This window comes from Protopterus annectens, chromosome 4.part0 (genome assembly GCF_019279795.1).
Source record: "Protopterus annectens isolate FY-2018-M chromosome 4.part0, PAN1.0, whole genome shotgun sequence".
NCBI lineage: Eukaryota > Metazoa > Chordata > Ceratodontiformes > Protopteridae > Protopterus > Protopterus annectens.
The window spans coordinates 407,335,558-407,350,207 of record NC_056733.1 but is presented as its reverse complement, the minus strand read 5'-3'; the positions used below and the strand labels follow the sequence as shown (position 1 = coordinate 407,350,207).

The 14,650-nt window shown below is 37.8% G+C and overlaps 1 protein-coding gene across 1 annotated transcript in view; it reads left to right on the top strand.

Moving 5' to 3' along the window:
• Window positions 1–14,650, top strand: part of AACS (acetoacetyl-CoA synthetase) — a 1,424,505-nt gene that overhangs the window by 494,151 nt on the left and 915,704 nt on the right. The window lies entirely within an intron of this gene.

Sequence of the window (14,650 nt, the reverse complement as noted above, 5' to 3'; positions counted from 1 at the left end):
AAGGTGGTCCACACAGTCTACCTGGACCTCACAAAAGCCTTTGATACAATACCCCACTCGGGCATTATGGATAAGCTCACCAGCTTAAAGATAAACCCCTATGTCACTAGATGGGTTGCAAACTGGCTGAAGGACAGAACCCACATGGTTAGAATTGCTGGAGCCATGTCAGACTCCAAACCAGTTACAAGTGGCATCCCACAAGGCTCAGTCCTGGGACCTCTCTTGTTCGGTATATATTTCTCGGAGGTACAGGCCATCACGGAAGGACTGTGGCTGACCAAGTTCGCAGATGACTGCAAACTGGGCGCCATAATCGACTCTCCAGCCGACACAAGCATCCTACAAAAGGGCCTCATAGAAACAGACAACTGGTGCCAGAGCCATGGCCTCAAGCTAAACGCCAAAAAGTGTATAGTCATCCCCTTCAGCAAAAACAAAGTGCCCACAAATTACCACATAGATGGTAATCCATTAAGTACGGAAGAAGTAATTAGGGACCTGGAGACCCAAGTAGATAGCAATCTCTCATTCGACAACCACGTGGCCAAAGTGGTTAGAAAATAATTTTATATAGCCCACCTAATCATGAAGGGATTCACATCTAGATCAGGGGAGGTCATTGTGCCTCTTTACTCATCACTCATCAGGCCTATAATTGAGTACAATGCCCCTTTTTGGATGTACCTTACCAGACACCTGCAGCAACTGGAAAGACCCCAAAAGTACCTCACCAAGAGGATCAAAGGGCTCAAACAGATGCCATATGCTGCCCGGTTAAAGAAACTCCAGCTCTTCTCAGTGGCATACCACCTGCTCAGAGGCGATCTGTGCCTGATGTATAAAGCCATGTCCAACCCGGAATTAATGGACATGCTGCACCTCAGAAAATCCAAATCCCATCGAGCTATGCGCTCGAGAAACCTGAACCTCAGCACTGAAATAAATAGGACATGCTGGAGGGACAGATTCATAACCCAGAGGCTCCCTTTACTCTGGAATAAAATCCCAGTACAGGTTAGGCAGAGTCCCTCATTGACTCTCTTCAAGAGGAATCTTGATGAGTGGATGGGAGATCGTAGATTTACTCCGGGTATCACTTCTGTGTCAATGTTAGTCAGATGCACAGTATACTAACCTCGAAAAAGGGCATAGCAAAATTCATTTTAGAATGGGTGGCGAAAGCCAAACACACTCTGGCTAGGCTTGTAAATGCCCTAGGGCAGATAGCCTAGTATGAACCTATGAACCTATCACCATTTAGACACTATTGTATGAAAAGTGCTTTTTCATTACAGAGCTTATTAATAAGGCTATGGTGTTAAGTTCCAGAGATGTGATCATTCCCTTGTATTCTGCACTCATCAGACCAATCATTGTATAATGTCACCTTATGTATGGATCTTTCCAAACAGTAGACACAACTTGAATGCTCACAATGCTTTCTTATTAAGAAAATGGAGGACCTAAATCATAAAAAATATGCAAACTGTCTCAAAGCATTGCCCATATTCTTGGTGTCATACAAGCTACTGAAGAGCGAACTCTGCCTCATGTACAATTTATGAACAGAACCTATCATGTCAGACCTACAGTTCATTTGCAAATCCAGTCGGAGCATAAATAACTACTCAAGACATTTAAATATGTTTTGCAATATAAATAAAACATTATTATTATTATTTTACGTTTGTTTACTGGAAAGTCCAACCAGACACAAGTCCTTTTACAGTGGAGACCCGGGGAGAAAAGCTCCACATTGTTAAGAATACATACGCACAGATTACATATATACCAAAAATAACACTATGCATACAATTTCAGGGAACTAGAACTGTATAATACATTTAAATATTTGAGACACATTGAAGTTTCCAGTAACAAAACATTAGAGAAACACTGTAAAATGGTTCCAGTTACAGAACATTAACAATGTATGTACAGCATATGGGTACAGTAGTCAGATTATGCTCAGTAATTACACTGCTCCAGTTTATCTGAAATGTACAACCCACTGAATGTGAGGTATTTTAATGTGCAGTAACACATGTTGGAGCGATAGCTGTATATCACAGACAATACTATTTCTTCTGAATTGCCTTCCTCTCCACATAAAGCAAAGTACTTCTCTTGCACTGTTCAGACATAATCTGGATGCATGGCTGGGAAACCTGAAATTCACCCCAGTCTAGCATCTTGTCTCTTATGCATAGGAGCAATATGCAAATGTACTGGTCATGCCTGGGTTACTTGTACTTAAAATATAAGGGCTAAATTCTTCATGGGAATGCAGGGCTATGCTTCTAAAGATCCTCATAGATCAGTAGTCTAGCAAGTACCTATGAACCTATAAAACTAAGAAGATGTATTTCACCACATATTGCACTTATAAGTGAGCACATTAGCTTGATCTTTATGTATCTTGTTTTCCATTTGCAATGGCTTGTATATTTCTACTTTAACTTAAGAAGAGTCAGACTGAAATTTAATTATTTGCTAAACATGTAACTAGACTTCCTTTTAGCCATGTCATGTCATTATTAGGTACATGCATACATAGGTACAAAGTATTTTTATTTATTTATTTATTTACGTTTCTTTACCAGGGTAGTAATTACATTAGACCATTTGCAAGCACAGGCCTGGGTGAAGCAATTCACAACAAATAAAACAGATAACACAGAACAAATTCACAAACACAGAGTATTCATAGAAGGTACAATGTCCAGTAGAAAATTGAAACAATGAACAAATGTTATTAACAAAGGAGGAAAAACAAGTGCAGATTAATTTTAGTAGTAAGTATGGGAGGTAAGCAACTGGTGGGAACAGTGGATGGAAGTTGAAGTGATGTAGGTGAGGGAGTAGTTAGGTGATATGTCTAGTAGAGCAACTCTTGCAGTCAGAGTTTTTGTGCTCTGAAAGTAAGGAAAGAAGAGATTTCTTTTAGGTGAGGTGGGACAGATAGCCAGAGTGTGGCTGCAGAAAAGTGGAGAAGGAGTGGTTGCTACAGTGCAGTTTGCTTTGGGAGAGGGGAATCGGGAGTAAGGGAGTCAATTGAGAGATGTTGTGGCGGTTGTAGAGGATGGTTTTATTTTGGAATTTAGCAGTAAGTGGCAGGAAAGCACCTTGAAGTAGCTTGAAAAGAAGAGGCCCTGGAAATAGCTCAATTTTGTTGATGACTAGGAGCCGGTTGCCTTTGGAAGGGGTGGTGCAGTGGTATTTCTGAGGGAGGGATGGAGTTGAAAATGAGTCGGTAATTTTTTTTCAGTGGACTGTAGAGTGGATGAATTTTGTTGGAAAACCTGTGGCAATATTCAAGTTGAGCTAGGAGGACTCCTTTGCCTTTTGTAGCTCTAGCTGTTCTAGTTAGAAAGGAAGACATTTTCCAGGACCAAAATAGAAGAGAGAGTTGATCTTTTTCCTGGTATTTTCAGTTTGGCTATTTATTTATTTTATTTTGCATTTGTTTATTTTGGATTTGTTTACTGAGAGTGTCCGACTGGGCAAGAGCCCATTTTCAGAGGAGGCCCAGGCAGAAAAGCTCCACATACAAACTGAAACAGAGTAGTATTCATAATGTAAGACATAAGTAATAAAAATATAGAAATCTGAAAAAATCACTGACGTAAAAGTATGTAACATAAAGTCTAGCATATCAAAAACATATAGAGTTACACAGAAGTATATGTACATGCTGATGAAACAGGTCATTTAAAACCTTCCCAAGTTAACTGATTCACTCTTGAGCAGCTCAAAAAATGCTGCCTGCTTACTTCCAACATAGGAATAACAGTGCACCCTGAGCTTATTTTCAGATAATCCATTTATAATACCATACAGAAAACAAATGTTCATAACTTTTTAACTATAAGAGCTAGACTAAAAATGTAAATGCAAAAGTTGTCCAGCAGACACTGACCTTTCCAACAATGTAGATGCTGATAGTGTGTATGCAAGTCATTTTTCAATATTTGCCAAGGAATGCTGATATTGTGCATATTTTTTACCTTTGTGGTACAACGAATCACAATATCTTGGTGAATGTACCATGTAGAACCATACAATTTGTAATTAATTTGTTTGGATGAATGTCAGCTTTAAAACGATACCTTAACCATTACTGTGTGATGCTCTGTTATGGAGATATTCACAGAAATATGATTAATATTATATTTCTCATAACTGATAAATAAGCAAAGTGTAATATCTCATCACATGTAACAGATACTACATATCAGTGTACAAGTTGTGTGGCTCAATGTCAGCTTCAAAATGATGCATCATTTGTGTCGTCACCATGCTCCTTGCAAAGATATGGGCATAATAATGAGAAATATTACAAGAGCATAATTTTCATAATCCTACAAGACTAAAACCGGGATATTTGTACATGTGTACAGCATGCAGACACAGTTATTTTACCATCTTGTAAGGAGTAATAATGTCTTCAATATGAGGTATTACTTGGGACATTGACTCCCTTGCAAAGTTATTTACCAAAATATGTAAAAAATCATAATTTCCATAAACTAAGTTCTAAACAAACTTTGATATCTGTACATATGTACAGCATACAGACATGGTTCTTTTACCATGTTATAACTATTAATACTGTCTTCAAAAGGAGGTATTACTTAGCATATTGGCATGCACCCTTGCAAAGTTATTTACCAAAATATGAAAAAAATCATAATTTTCATAACCTTAGTCCTACACAAACTGTGATATCTGTACATGTGTACATCATATAGACACAGTTATTTTATCATATTGTAAGGCCTAACACTGTCTTCAAATTGAGGTATCACTTGACACAATTGCATGTTCCCTAGCAAAGTTATTTACCAAAATATTAAAAAAATAATAATTTCCATAACCTAAGTCCTAAACAAACTGTGATATCTGTACATGTGTACAGCATACAGACACAGTTCTGTTATCATCTAACACTGTCTTCAAAATGAGGTATCACTTGGCACAATTGCATGCTCCCTAGCAATGTTATTTACTGAAATATGAAAAAGCATAATTTCCATAACTTAAGTCCTATTAGTGATATCTGTACATGTGTACAGCATACAGACATAGTTCTATTATCATGTTTCTAAGGCTTAACACTGTCTTCAAAATGATACATCACTTGGCACAATTACTTGCTCCATAGCAAAGTTATTTACCACAATATGAAAACAAATCATAATTTCCATAACCGAAGTCCTAAACAAAATATGGTATCTGTACATTTGTCCAGCATACAGAGAGTTCTTTTTCCATCCTGTAACTACTAATACTGCTTTCAAAATGAGATATTACTTAACCTGTTCACGTGTTCCCTGTCAAAGTTATTTAGCAAAATATGAAAAAAAATATCATAATTCTCATAACCATGGTCCCAAACAAACTGTGATATCTGGACATATGCATGGCATACAGATACAGTTCTTTTTATATTTTGTAAGTACTAATACTGTCTTCAGAATGAGCTGCTAGTTATCATGTTGACATGTTCCCTGACAAAAGTTATTCACCAAATATGAAACAGTATCATAATTCTCATAACTGAAGTCCTAAACAAAATGTGATAGCTGTACATTTGTCCAGCATACAGACACAGTTTTTTTCCATCATGTAAATAATAATACTGCCTTCAAAATGAGGTATTGCTTACCCTGATGACATGTTACCTGACAAAGTTATTTAGCAAAATAGGAAAATAAATCCTAACTCTCATACCCATAATTGTAACCAAACTGTGATATGTGTACACCATACAAAGTTCTTTTTCCATCTTGTAAGTACTAAAACTGTCTTCAAGTTGACAAGTTCCAGACTCTTACAACTAAATATGATAAATATCTGCAGCACTCCTAAACATATGGAGTGTTCCACACCTGTGCTTGCCATGTGATAATGACTTTTAGTAATATGAATAGTGATAGGTGTCAATGATTTTACCTGACAAGTGCTAATGACTCAGTGTTACACTGTGACTGCACAAATAATGTGATAATCACTGGCATGTCTTGAATGCAAGATTCTGCATGCTCTTACAAAGGTGATAATTACTTCACATAACCTTTTGAGCAATGAGTCATTGTCATCTGTCAGGAAAAGCCAGGAGAAGTGCTGTAAAAGTTTTATAACACTTCTGTATTACTTAGCCCTTCCTGTAATCTAAATTCTACACATGACTGATAAAAGCAGAAAAAAATGATTGCAGGATGGTTTCTGACATACTCTCTTGTACATTGTACTCCTCAAACAGTTGTTCTTACTCAGCAGAAGAGCCCATCCAAATCTGCACTCCTATCCACAGGGGCATTATTCTTTTGATAAGGTACATACCTTGTGATGATGATGCAGAGATACATACCTACCACCCTTGACAACACCAAATGACACACAATGAGTGATGCTGCAGAGATACATACCCACCAGCCCTGAAAACACTGAATTACACACAGTGAGAAGAGGGCACAGAAAGGCCCACTGCACTAGCTGAAGTATCCATATTCATACTTGTTAGACAAGAAAGTGGCTTGAAACACTTCCACATACAGCTTATCATATCCTAGCTAACTATAGGCCCCACTCTGTATTCACTCAGTCTATACCTCCTACCAAATTAGTATGGAGTCTGTATGTAAAACACCATTCCCCCAGGAGATATTAACTGGAAGTATTGCACAGTCTCAAATAATTGCCCAGCCATTTCTGCACTTTATCATTTCAAACTCCTTGAACCAGTTAGTCTCCTCCCCAACAAGGGGTGATAAAATCCTGAACTTGCTACTTATACAGACCAGCCTTGTCCCCTACTTGCTGTCACTTTCCCTACCAGATGTCACTTACTCTTGGGTCAAATCAAATCACAAATCAGTCACATTCTGCAAAAGACTGAAGCTATAAGCCTAATCTAATACCTCAGTACAACAAATCATTAGAATGCTAATCTGCTAAAACTGAGTAATGATTTTGCTAAAGTGACAACGATGGCCCCATTGCTTACACAGAATTCTGTGCCACCACATTCTATGCAAGTGTAAACAGCTGCATGAATGCAATGCCAAACATAAAAAGAAACTCCATAGTGGGTCCCTTATATAAATAGGTTCTATAACAGAAGAAAAGCTGATAGTATGCAAAAATAATTACCTCTCAAGATTCTAAAGACATTGTGTGAAACACAAACAAATCAATCAGAATATGAGGTAAAAAGAGACACTAAGGTGAAAGATAAAGCAAATGCCTCCATGCTAAAAACTTTATAAACAATGCAGTGGACTGTGATGAGCAAATGATATAAGATATTACATTTTCACTGCCATAGCAGTATGCAATTAAATTATACATTTGTTACAACTATACTTCTACAGCATTTCCCAGTGACAAGCAAATTCACAAATATTTATCTATGAGCAGCTGAGGCTTACAGTTATCTATTAAATGACATTTCTCAGAAATGTGTGGTGGTCTGTCAATTTAGCATAGGGGATTAATGCTTGCAGTTGTCAGTCATCATGTAGTTCTGGGTTTGAATCCCTTAGTCTCAATTTATCTGTTGTGTAATTGTGAACCTGTCACTGTGCTCTGTGCTCTTGGGTTGATCGTATAAAAAGCCACAGGTGCTTAATTGAGCTTATCCAATCAACAAATTAAAAAAAGATTACCTCTAGTAATAATATTTCTAATATCTGGCAAGTTAGCTACTTATTTCCAAACATAGTTCATTTGGCAAACATTGCCAACATTACAACTGAAAAAATACATTGTAGTCTATTAGACATATTCACAGAGACACACAAATGCACACATGCACACAAACACACACACATATACATATGTGTGTATGTGTGTGTGTGTGTGTGTGTGTGTGTGTGTGTGTGTGTGTATATATATATATATATATATATATATATATATATATATATATATATATATATATATATGTATGTATATCTGTGTGTGTGTGTGTGTGTATATATATATATATATATATATATATATATATATATATATATAGATAAATATGTATGTATTAACTGAAAAAATATACACAGATGAACATATGGGTCTCTCTCTCTCTCTCTCTCTCTCTATATATATATATATATATATATATATATATATATATATATATATATATATATATATATATATATATATATATATATTGTGTGTGTGTGTGTGTGTGTGTGTGTTACTAAGACTACTATTATGCATAAAAGCAAATAGTATGCTCTGGTAGAATACTCCAAAAAAGTCAGTATATTATCTAGGGCTACTATCCTTTCAAAGACACTGGACACCATCAGATTAATAAAGATTTTCAAATGCAGCCAAAGTTTGTTGTGAGTAACATGTTTAGTTCACAGCACAGTACTCATTCCAGCTCACAAGGAATCCACTTCATACGTCTATAACAAAGTAAAATGAATACACTGTTCAAGGTAATACTGGGAACTGAGCATCAGACTATTTGCTGATGTAACAGCAATAAAACAAACCCCACGACTCGCACATCAGTGTAAAAGAACTTTGTCACAACAAGGCAGTGCACTATAAAATTAAAACTCCAAACAATAATAGGATCATGGGGGGTTACTAGGCTAATGGCCCTGGGCCTCTTACAAGCCTAGCCTAGAGTTTATCCCCAAAAATAAACCCCAGTCAGCACCTGCCGTCCCAGAAAATGAGAGACACAGGTGGAACCCCAGGGACAAATTTGTGGTTTCCCATCAACTCATCAAGGTGGAGGTCAGCGAGGTATTCTCTTTGATGTGTATGGAAAGTCTATTTCAGAGATGGGACAGCCTCTGGGAGACAAACCTGTCTTTCAGCAGGTTTTGTTGATGTTGCACATTAGATTCAGGCCTTTTGAGGGCGTAGTGGATGAGGAGTTAGACTTACAGATATGGACCATCTCTAGTAGGGCAGGGTCTGAGATTGCCTTGTAAGCAAGATACAGATCACCCCTGAGCAATATGTATGATACCGAGTAGAGTGATAGTATTTGAGCCATGACTTTGGCACCAGTCATTAGTTGCTGTGAGACACTCTTGCAGTATGTTATCATTTGGGGAGCCAATGACAGCACACAACTTACAGTCATCCACAAAGTTGATCAGCCACAGGTCTTTTGTCTTTGCCTGGACCTCTGAGAAGTAGATGCCAAACAGTAGAGGTCCCATGAAAGATCCCTGGGGAGCTCCACTAGTGACAGGACTGCTATCGGATTTCCAACCCTTCTTATCTTTCTCTCTTTTACTACTACTACTACCCACTTAGTAGACATAATCATGTTAACACTGAGCACAGCAAGCACAGTATTAGCTCTGTTTACTCAACACTTATAAAAATTACAAGAACCCACAACTCAAGGGATCAGGGACAAATTCAGGAATAACCTAGGACACCAGACAAGGGTCAGAGTTTCGTGTAATTATACAATCTGACTACTCTTGATCTGTTGTCTGCATATACAGCCTGGAGTCATGCCTCAAAATAGACCTCAGGCACTGCACTCTGTCCAGATTTTTTGTGCTAAGTGTTTGAGAGGTATGCTTCCTTTTCATTGAGGGAAATAAGAGGGTGTCTTTAACAGAGAGGGGACTGAACACTACATAGTAAAAAAAAAAAAAAACAGACTAATTTGGAAGAAATGCAGGATAGTACTCAATGAGAAATAAAATGCATGCACCAAAACATACAGGTGTAAAGCCACACGTGAACATGCATTCAAAACCAGTTTACAAACACCATTATGCTCTTACATTGAACCTACACTTTGAAAGTTTTACTTTATATAGCAAATGAATACCCATATTCCACTTGTAGAAGCACTCTAGTGTTTCACAGATGTACCTCTCAGCCTCTTAGTGCAAGGGATCTGGACAAAGCCATAAATAATGGGGGGGGGGGCAAGGGCCCAAAGATAGGGACAATTTTTAAACATTGCTTTTGCAATTGTAAAAAGTCGATAGAATAACAGGTTTTGACCTGTCATTAATTTTCTGATGGGTATGAGGTCTGAAACTCAAATGTCTGTCAACATTTTCTGACCTTAATCCTCATCAGTTTGCAAAAGATTGGCCAGAAAAACAAAATGTTATGACAAACAGAATATAAGGCAAAAATCTGGACAATTGAGAGCTATGTTCACAGGAAGATCAGTATGCCCAATACAAGCAGACAAAAAATACATGCACACTCTCTAGCCCCTCTCAACATCTTGCATCTTGGTGGACTACACTTTTCCAGGTATGCCAAATTTTAGGTTACCATGCTACTTGAAAATATCATTAAAATGCACACTTCCCTTATCACACTACTGTGAATAAACTCTAGACCTGTCAGAACAATCTGCTAAGGATGACTGAAAAAGCAAACTACAAACTAGATGCAAGTCTGTCAGTTTTCTATATATACACACAGACACACACACACACACACACACACACACACACACACACACACACACACACACACACACACACACACACACACACTAAAACTTTAATAACTATAGAATAAGGCAATTAGCATATGGTTTGGTTAGTACATATGTGTCCCTTTGCGCCCTGGCAAGCCATCAAGGCTACATACTTAGGAGAATGCAGTAATGCTTTCATCTTGTACATAACTGACAAGATACCATTCCATACACATGGGTCTGCTGACTCTGCCTTGGATTATATTTTACTTATCCCATTTCCCTCCCACTTGATGTACTTCTTCCAGGAAGAGTATCAACTGAGACCATAGCTTTTTGGTATCAGTAGTACACATTATGTTGGCAGAATTCAAGCGACACTATAAGAAATTACATGTATAAACACTAAAGCCAAAACTTCTTCAGCCAACATAACTAGTTCAGAAATTCTAACTGCAAACTTTCGTTCTTAATGTTACAAAAACTTCCACCACTTTTTAAATAAAATTCTCAACCACTGCCATAGTTTGCCTTGGTCCATCAGTCGAGTATCCTGTTCCAAAGTGTCAAAACACACGGAAAAAAAATCAAAAGTTAAAAAAAGGACTGATATAACAACAGAGAAACAGATGTTCAGTGACAGAATCCCATTCTGCAGACAGTAACTATTACACAATTCAGTAGCAGTATATAATTCGCTAATAAAAATAAATGGCCCTGATAGATTCCAAGAATGTGGAGTATTTCTCACCATCTTAACTATTTCTCCTTGTAAACTGGGCACGGGAGCTGAGCTACCAGGAGTCGAGGCACTTTGAGCTGTTGAAGCCATGTCTAATATGTGGAGTTGTACATTTTTTTAATCAAAATAATGTACAACACAACATACAGCTTGAACATTCTCACTGTGTTCAAACGGAAGTCACTCGTGGGTGTCAGTGTGACAACTAGCGCTGGTGCCCTTCTTTTACTTGGACGATCTCCAGCACTCGGGGTGCTGAAAAATGAAAAGCGGCTTACCCTACACCTCTCAATGACTTAACACAAGAGATCTGGACAAAGCAAAAATGACAGGTGGTCAAAGGTCCAGAAATAGGGAGAAATCTTTACATGAGGACAAATAAAAGCTGCCGGTCCACCAGGCTGGTAAAACAATTTATTATAATGCATATAACAGAAACACAGATAAGCGCATTCTGCAAAAATCTTGACAGTTGAGAAGTATGACTACTTACACGCTTGTACAAAGCCCTGGTTCCGTAGGGTGGAATACTTCACTGCAAACCAGTCTCCATCGTGAACAGATCGGCAATGGAAATAAATTCTTCAGATTTTAGAAATAAAGAAGAGAATATCTGCTGCTGGACCCCTCTATTTATTTGTAAACAACAATGGATAGGCATCTGGGGGGGTGGAGGTGTTATGCAAGTAAATTTCTCTGACTGGCTGCCACCACTAGCTTCATGGAATGCAGACATAATCAGCTTTGTGTAAACTAAGCCGATTTTCTTGAAAATTTAAAATGTAAGCATATGATTAATCTGCTGTGAAACCTAAGTTGAGAAGCCAACTGACAAAGTTCAGTTACCTTTTCAACTTAGTTTTCACAAAATAAGGCTAAAATAGGTCCGAGAAGTAAGTCGCGCTTGTACAATGCACTCTGGGGTAACATCATGTAATTACTAACATTTTATAGAACGCTTGGATGTGTTTGTTTCCATGCAATATCTGAGAAGTAGCAGGCAAGTAAACAAACTTACAGAAGTACTATTCAGATCAATTAAACATATATATTGCCTAATAGCCAGTGTTTATACATAGCTCACAATTGTGAAAACTGCTTATCAAAGTTGTTTTATTATTATGAATAAGTCAGTAAGCTGTGTCAAAGTAGCAGATAAGAATAAAATTATATAGGGAAACAAGCATGAACAGTACCTGGTATGTAAGTAGATAGTGGATATGGAATGGGGCAGGGGAAAGTGGAGGACAAGCTCAGCCAGGAGTGGTGCAGGAGCAAAGCCAATTATTTGTTAGGTGTTCTTTAAGTAGACTTTTATGTTAGGATTTGTTGTGTTTAGAATGTGCTGGGGTATGGAATTTCAAATCTTTGATACTTGCTTGGAGAGTGGGGCATCCCCAGAACTATTATTAGCTTTTGTGACGTTCAGTAATAATTTGTTGGAAGAATGCAAGGCTCTACAATTAGATTAAGTTTGGACTAGTTTTTTTAGGGCAGAGCAATTGTTGGGTTGATGAATGGTAGGATGATCCTTTATGAGTTAGTTAAATGATATAAGGTGTGGAAGTTCTAACCATTTTTGTTGCTTGAAGGCTGAGCAATGGTGAGTTCAGTTTGGGAGATCATTGGCAAATCTTTCTATTTTATTGTAGCATGCCTTAAATTTGTTTAGTTCGGATTTCGTCAGATTAATGAAAATAGAGAGGCGTATAATAGTGAGGAGAGTAGGTATTTTCAGGCTAGGGCCTGTTTGGAGTTTTGGTTGAGGAAATATTTGGCCCTGTACATTGTGCTGAGTTTGATGTACACCTTTTTGACAGCCAAGGCAATGTGTTTATCATATTTTAGGGAAATGTCAATGGTGACACCAAGCAATTTGTTGCTGTCCATAGGTGAGATTATAGTATTGTTAGAGGAGAGGATGGTGAAAGGGAGTGGGAGCTGAGATGTTTTGTTATTTGAGCATATCATTTGTTTAGTTTTGTTAGGGTTTAGAATGAGTTGATTGTCTACAGGATGTTGTTCAATGTCTGTAAATGAATGCTGTTTTTTTGTAAGAGTTTAAGGGGGGGGGCTGCTCAGAGAAGTGAGGAGTAATCTGCATATTGCACAATAGCTGCTGAGTGGGTTGCTGAGCTGAGTTTGTTTGTGAAAATTGTAAAGAGTAGTGACCCAAAAGTTGAGCCTTGTGGGACACCGGCAGAAACTGGTAGGAGAGAAGAGGTCTCATATAGCCACTTGACTGCTTGTTGTCATTCTGTTAGGTAGCTGTGAAACCAAGTAAGGGCTTATTGGGAGAGGTTTAAGGAGGCAAGTTCATTAAGAAGTTTTTGATGTGAAACTGTATCAAATGCTTTTGGCATATCAAGGAAGCTGGAGGACAGGAATTGTCCATTATTCCTATGCTGGTTGACTATGTCTGTGAAGTTAACGAGAGCTGTTCTGGTAATATGTTTGGGCATTGAACCATGCTGTGAGCTTGAGAGTAGGTTATTGCTTAGTAAGTAAGTCAGTAGTTGGGAATGTATGCATTTCTCAAGGATTTTGGCAAGGGGGGATTGTGATAGGCCTATAGTTTCATTAATCTGTAGAGGTGCCTCCCTTATGTAAGGGTAGGACGTGAGAGATGTTCAAAGTTTGGGGATGTATTATTCAGAGATGGAATGGTTAATTAATATGGAGACTGGGTAGAAAATGGCTTCAGTTGCTAATTTAAGAAATTCATTAGGGAGTAAGTCTGCTGCAAGTGATGAAGGTTTCAGTTTGTTGAGAAGTTTCTTAATGTAGTTAGTTTGCATTGGCTTGATGGTAAAGGAATTGGCTTGAGAAGGTGTACTGGTGGAATTTATTAGCAGGGTGTTGTTTACATGTGTTAATAGGGACAGTATTGAATTTGTAAAGTGTAAGTTAAATTGGGTTGAAATGGTCCAGTGGTATTTGGGAGGTTGGGGGTTGGGATAGTGTTGCGTCCAGGGGTCAGGAGATGCTTAATGGAGGCCCAGAATTTTGGGGGGTTGTTCTGATGTCCCTGCTGGAGTGATGTATAATAGTTTTTTGCCATTTTTTATATGTGATTTTGCTGTGTTTCTAAGGTGATGGTATTCTTGCAGAGAGATTTGGTTTTCGGTGTTTTAAGTGGTGTGTCTAAGTTAAGTCTCTGTTTCATACATAGTTTCATATCCTTTGTTAGCCATGGAACTGGTTTTACTTTTACGCGGATCATTCTAAGGTGAACCAGGTTGTTAAGGTTGTTTAAGAACCTATTATTGAAATACTGGACTGCATTATCAAGGTGTAGATATTTTAGAGGGGTCCAGTCACATTGTTTAAAGAGGGAGTTGAAAATTTCAGGGGAAAAGTTTTTTTTTGTTTCAGATGTGTTTGTATATTATATATATATATATTTTGGGGGGGTTGCTTTGTGCCTGAGGAGGTAGGTGGGGATATGGTCACTTAGGGTGTCTGGGAGGCAC